This window comes from Mustela erminea, chromosome X (genome assembly GCF_009829155.1).
Source record: "Mustela erminea isolate mMusErm1 chromosome X, mMusErm1.Pri, whole genome shotgun sequence".
In the NCBI taxonomy this organism is placed as follows: Eukaryota; Metazoa; Chordata; class Mammalia; order Carnivora; family Mustelidae; genus Mustela; species Mustela erminea.
This window is the reverse complement of record NC_045635.1, coordinates 54,156,073-54,162,072: the sequence shown is the minus strand read 5'-3', so window position 1 is coordinate 54,162,072 and position 6,000 is coordinate 54,156,073. Positions and strand designations below refer to the sequence as shown.

Below are 6,000 nucleotides of genomic sequence, written 5' to 3'. Positions count from 1 at the left end.
ACATCAGGAATAACATGGAGGACATTAGGAGAAGGGAAAAATGAAGGGGAAGAAATCAGAGTGGAATATGAATGATGAGAGACTATGGACTCCTGGAAACAAACTGAGGGTTACAGAAGGGAGGGGGTGGGGGATGGGTGAATCTGGTGCTAGGTATTAAGGAGGACACATACTGCATGGAGTACTGGGTGTTCTATGCAAACAATGAATCATGGAACACTACATCAAAAACTAATGATGACTAACATACCACAGTAAAAAAAAGGAAAATAAAAACTTTACATCAGCCATCTAATTCAATGTCATGTACTTCATAAGGATTTAATAAGTACTTACAGGGCAATTAAAAAAAAAGAAACTAATCTGGAGGAATCATATTGCTTGATTTCATACTTCATGACAGAAGGAGAGAAAAAGAGCTTCCAGAAGTGAAAGAAAATGTAAGAACATATAAACAAAAAGCCATCCCTGCAAGAAACATTCATATTAAATATTAATATTAGACAAGAAATGTTATTATAAGAAACATTAAATATATAATATAATATAATAATATATTGTATATTATTATATATCAATAATAAAATATATACATTAAATACATATATTATCTAATATAAGAAATATTAAAGGATATTCTATGAAAGAAGAGAGACCCCAAAAGTAATATAGACCAGAAATTTACAGAGAAAGAAACAGGGCTGTACAGACAATTATGTTGGAATATCTTTCAGTACTTACTTTCAACATGAAAGGCCTAAATGAGCCCATGAAATAGCATGGGGTTGCAGATTGGATACAAAGACAGGACCAATCTATATGCTGTCTACAGGAGACACATTTTGAAACTAAAAACACCTCCATATTGAAAATGAAGGGATTGAGAACATTTATGACAACGGACCTCAAAAGAAATCTAGTGTAAAAATCCTAATATCAGACAAATTAGATGTTATTTTACTTACGTATTTAATTTTTCAATATAATTTTATTTTTTCAATGTTCCAAGATTCATTGCTTATGCACCACACCCAGTGCTCAATGCAATATGTGCCCTCCATATTACCTACCACCAGGATCACCTCTCACCCCACCCACCCTTCCCTCCAAAACCCTCCATTTCATTCTCAGTGTCCACAGTTTTTCATACCTCTCTCCCCTGCCAACTTCCCCCAATTTAATTTTCCTTCAATTCTCTTTATGTCCTTCTTGATATTCATTATGCTCCATAAGTAAGTGAAACTGTATGATAATTGACTCTCTCTCTGCTTGACTTATTTCACTCAGCATAATCGCTTCCCGCCCATGTGGCTACAAAAATTGGGTACTCATCCTTTCTGACGAAGGTGTAATATTCCATTGCATAATGGAACATATCTTCTTTAACCATTTGTCTGCTAAAGGGCATCTTGGCTCCTTCCGCAGTCTGGCAATTGTGGTCATTTGTACTATGATCGTCAGGGTATATATGGCCCCTCTTTTCACTACATCTGTATCTTTGGGGCAAATACTCAGTAGTGCAGTAACAGGGTCATAGGGTAGCTCTATTTTTAATTTCTTAAGGAATCTCCACACTTTTTTTTTTTCCAAAGTGACTGCAACAACTTGTATTCCCAACAATAGTATAAGAACGTTCCCTTTTCTCCACATACTCTCCAACTGCCTTGTAGGTAATTGTTTACTGCCTTTTTTACTTGGGCCATTCTAACTGGTGTAAGGTGCTTTCATAATGTGGTTTTGATTTGAATTTCCTTGGTGGCTAATGATTAGGAAAATCTTTTCATGAGTCTGTAATCCATTTCTTTGTCTCCTTTGGAGAAATGACTGTTCATGTTGTCTGCCCATTTTTTGACATGATTATCTGTTTTGTGTGTATTGAGTTTGAGGGGTTCTTTATAGATCTTGCATATCAGCCTTTTGTCTGTAGTGTCATTTGTGAATATATTCTCCCATTCCATGGGTTGCCTCTTTGTTTTGTTGACTATTTCCTTTGCTGTGCAGTAGCTTTTGATCTTAATGAAGTAGCAAAAGTTCATTTTTGGTTTTGTCTCCTTTGCCTTTGGAGACATGTCTTGAAAGAAGTTGTTGTGGCTGATGTCATAGAGGTTACTGTCTTTGTTTGCCTCTAGGATTTTGATAGATTCCTGTCTCCTGTTGAGGTCTTTTATTAATTTTAAGTTTATCTTTTTGTATGGTGTAAGAGAATGGTCAAGTTTAATTCTTCAGTACATAGCTGTCCAATTATCACAGCACCATTTACTGAAGAGACTGTTTTTCCACTGTATATTTTTTCCTGCTTTATCAAAGATTATTTGATCATAGTGTCACAGGTCCATATCTGGGGTTTTTACTCTGTTCCACTGGTCTATGCATCTGTTTTTGTGCCAGTACCATGCTGTCTTGGTGATCACAGCTTTGTAGTAAAGCTTGAAAACAGGAAACGTGATGGCCCCAGTTTTGTTTTGTTTTGTTTTGTTTTGTTTTGTTTTTCAACATTTCCTTAGCAATTCAGGGTCTCTTCTGGTTCCATACAAATTTGAGGATTGTTTGTTCCAGCTCTGAAAAATGCTGGTGAAATTTTTATCGGGATGACATTGAAAGTATAGATTGCCCTAGGCAGTATAGACTTTTTTTTTTTTAACAATGTTTCTTCTTCTGATCTATGAGCATGGAATGGTTTTCCATCTTTTTGTGTTTTCTTCAATTTCTTTCATGAGTGTTTTGTAGTTCCTCGAGTACAGTTCCTTTACCTCCTTGCTTAGGTTTATTTCCAGGTATCTTATGGTTCTTGGTTCTATGGTAAATGGAATCCATTCTCTAATTTACCTTAATATATTTTCATTGTTAGTGTATAAGAAAGCAACTGATTTCTGTACTTTGATTTTGTATCCTGCTACATTATTGAATTGTTGTATGAGTTCTACTAGTTTGGGAGTGGAGTCTTTTGGGTTTTCCACATAAAGTAGTTCATCTTCAAAGACAGAGAGTTTGATTTTCTCTTTGCCAACTTGAACACCTTTTATTTGTTGTTGTTGTTGTTGTCCGATTGCTGTTTCTAGGACTTCTGGTAGTATGTTGAACAACTGTGGCAAGAATGGACATCCCTGTCGTGTTCCTGATCTCAAATGGAAGGCTGTCAGATTTTCCCCATTGAGGATGATATTTGCTCTGGATTTTTCATAGATGCATTTTATACATTTGAGGAATGCTCCCTCTATATTTTGAAGAGTTTTAAACAGGAATGGATGCTTTATCTTGTCAAATGCTTTATCTGCATCAATTAAGAGGACCATGTGGTTCTTCTCATTTCTCTTATTGATTTCTTTGATCCCATTGATTGATTTGTGAATGTTGAACCACACTTACATCCCAGGGATAAATCCCACATGGTGATGGTGGATAAACTTTTTAATGTACTGTTGGATCCTATTAGCTATGATCTTGTTGAGATTCATGGCATCCATATTCATCAGGGATATTGGTCTGAAATTCTCCTTTTGGATGGTGCTTTGCCTGGTTTGGGGATCAGGGTAATGCTGGCTTCATAAAAGGAGTCTGGAAGTTTTCCTTCTTTTTTTTTTTTTTTTTTTGGAAACTGCTTCAGGAGAATGGGTATTTTGTTTGGTAGAATTTCCCAGAGAATTTGTCAGGTCCTGGGCTCTTGTTTTTTGGGAGGTTTATGATCACTCCTTCAATCTTATTACTAGATATTGGTCTATTAAGGTTGTCAATTTCTTCCTGTTGTAGTCCTTGTAGTTTATAGGTTTCCATAAATGCATCCATTTCTTCCAGGTTGCTTAACTTATTGCCATATAACTGTTAATAATAATTTCTGATGATTATTTCTACTTCTTTGGTATTTGTCATGTTCTCTCCCCTTTCATTCATAATTTTATTAATTTGGTTCCTCTCTCTTTTATTTTGGATTAGGTTGGCCAGTGGTTTATTGATCTTATTTATTCTTTCAAATAACAGTCTTCTAGTTGCATTGATGTGTTCTACTATATCTCTAGTTTCTAACTCATTGATCTCTGCTCTAATCTTGATTATTTCCCTTCTTGTGCATGGGGCTGGCTTAATTTGTTGTTGATTTTTCAGTTCTTTAAGGTGTAAAGAGAGCTAGTGTATACTGGATTTTTCAATTTTTTTGAGTGAGGCTTGAATGGCTATGTGTTTTCCCCTTTGGACCACCTTTGCCATATCCCAGAGGTTTTGGACTTATGTGTCTTCATTCTCAATGGTTTCAATGACTTGTTTAAGTTCTTCTTTGATTTCCTGATTGATCCAAATATTCTTGGGCAGGATTGTCTTTAGCATCCAAGTGTTTGAATTCCTTCCAAACTTTTTTTTTGTGGTTGAGTTCTGGGTTCAAAGCATTGTAGTCTAGAATATGCAGGGAATAATCTCAATCTCTTGGTATCAGTTCATCCCTGGTTTGTGACCCAGTATTGGGTCTATTCTGGAGAATGTTCCATGTGTGCTCGAGAATAATGAGTATTCTGTTGTTTTAGGGTGGAATATTCTGTTTATATCTAGGAGGTCCATCCAGTCCAATGTGTCATTCAAAGCTCTTGTTTCTTTATTGATTTTCTGCTTGAATTATCTGTCTATTACTGCATTAGTGTTTTAGAATCCATTACAATTAATGTATTCATTTCAATATGACTCTATATTTTGATTTGGCTTATGTAGTTGGCTGTTCCCATATTGAAGGCATAAATATTTACAATTGTTAGATCTTCTTAAGAATGATGTAGTGCCCTTCTGTATCTCTGGTTATAATATTTACCTTAAAATCTAATTTATCTGATATGAGAATTGTTGCCACATCGTTCTTTTGAGGCCTGCTGGCCTGAGTTTTTTTTGGTTTGTTTGTTTGTTTGTTTGTTTTTTTGTTGGACGCTTCTCCATCCCTTCACTTTCTGCCTGGATGTACCCTTAGGTTACAAATGGGTCTCTTGTAGACAGCATATGGACAGTTCTTGTCCTTTTATCTAGTCTTCAACTCTGCCATTTTATGGGAGCATTTAGGTCATTCACATTGAGTGATTATTGAAAGATAAGTTTTTGTTGACATCATGTTGCCTGTGAAGTCCTTGTTTATGTAGATTGCCTCAGTAATTTCTGTTCTATGTCATTCTTGGTTTCTTTCTTCTTTTATAGATCCCCCTGTTTAATGTATCTTGTAATACTGGCTTGGTGGTCACATGGATGTAGTGCTCCATGATTCATTATCTGTGTATTAAACCCAGTGCCCGTTGCACTATATACCCTCAATACCCTTCATTGGGCTATCCCATCCCCTCAGCCTCTCCCCTCTGAAACCCTCAGTTTGCTTCTGATAGTCCATAGTCTCTAATGGTTCACTTCCCAATCCAGTTTCTCTCCCTTCAGTTTTCACTTCCTTCTAATGTCCTCCATGCTATTCCTTATGTTCCACATATGAGTGAAATCATATGATAATTTTCTTTTTCTGCTTGACTTATTTCAATTAGCATAATTCCCTCCACTTCCATCAATGTCAATGGAAATGTTGGAAATTCATCCTGAGTAATATTCCATTGTATAAGTGAACCATATTTTCTTTATCCTTTCATCTTTTAAGGAGCATCTTTGTTCCTTCTACAGTTTGGCTGTTGTGGACATTGCTGCTATGAACATCGGGTGCATGTGCTCCTTCTTTTTACTACATCTGTATTGTTGGGATAAGTGCCCACTAGCGCAATTTCTAGGTCATAGGGTAGCTTTGTTTCCAATTCTTTGAGAAACCACACTGTCTTCCAATGTGGCTCTACCACCTTGCATCCACACTAACAGTGTAAAAGGGTTCCCCTTCTACCACTTCCTCTCCAAAACTTGCTGTTTCCTGCCTTGTTAATTTTGGCCATTCTAACTGGTGTAAGATGATATCTCAATGTGGTTTTGATTTGAATTTCCCTGATGGCTAAAGATGGAGAACATTTTATCAAGTGTATGTTTTATCTGAAGAAATGTCTCTTC

At 36.1% G+C, this 6,000-nt stretch overlaps 1 long non-coding RNA gene across 1 annotated transcript; it reads right to left on the bottom strand.

Annotated features, from left to right (window-relative positions):
• Nucleotides 1-1,542: 1,542 nt before the first annotated feature.
• Nucleotides 1,543-5,891, bottom strand: LOC116582883. Its single transcript, XR_004282546.1, has 3 exons — nucleotides 5,770-5,891; nucleotides 5,402-5,404; nucleotides 1,543-1,567 (listed from the first exon to the last, which is right to left on the bottom strand). It is a non-coding gene; the product is annotated as an uncharacterized LOC116582883 (long non-coding RNA).
• Between the last annotated feature and the right edge of the window lie 109 nt (nucleotides 5,892-6,000).